We start from the raw sequence: 548 nt of genomic DNA, 5'->3' as shown, positions 1-548 counted from the left end.
ACCTTGCCAGTATTCATTATCTTGGTAACATTAGGAGCTTATATTCCAACTATTAAAATGAATAAACTACTACATTCAAAATGTAAGACAGAAAAAAAAATCCGTGTTTATTTTCTTTTCTAAGCTCCACACTTGCTCAGCATATGAATAATGAGAAACAAATGGTTGTGTGGATGATACAACATAGTTGGTTGTACTTGGTTCGGCAGTACATATACTAAAAATGGAACAATACATACGTGAAGTGTTCCACATTTTCAATCGCATAACCTGCATTATTCTTACCTTGATTTTGATGTGTTCATGAGTGTAATAATAGTCCATACAAATAAAGAATGGACCACCTACCTCTGGATCGTCGGCAGACGAGCGTTCGCGCCCTGACAGTTCAAACGTACATTGACAAATTTTCCATATTCGTTTCCCGTTTATATAACTTCAGTTTGTTTCCATTTTCATCGGCGTGCTTCATGCAAAGGTCTTAAACCCACTGACCTATTGCTGCCTGCAAAAATGTCAATCGTTTGGGAACCATTCTAATATCCGAA

The sequence above is a fragment of the Penaeus monodon genome, chromosome 31 (assembly GCF_015228065.2).
Source record: "Penaeus monodon isolate SGIC_2016 chromosome 31, NSTDA_Pmon_1, whole genome shotgun sequence".
NCBI classification, from domain to species: domain Eukaryota; kingdom Metazoa; phylum Arthropoda; class Malacostraca; order Decapoda; family Penaeidae; genus Penaeus; species Penaeus monodon.
Note: the sequence above shows the minus strand (reverse complement) of the source record.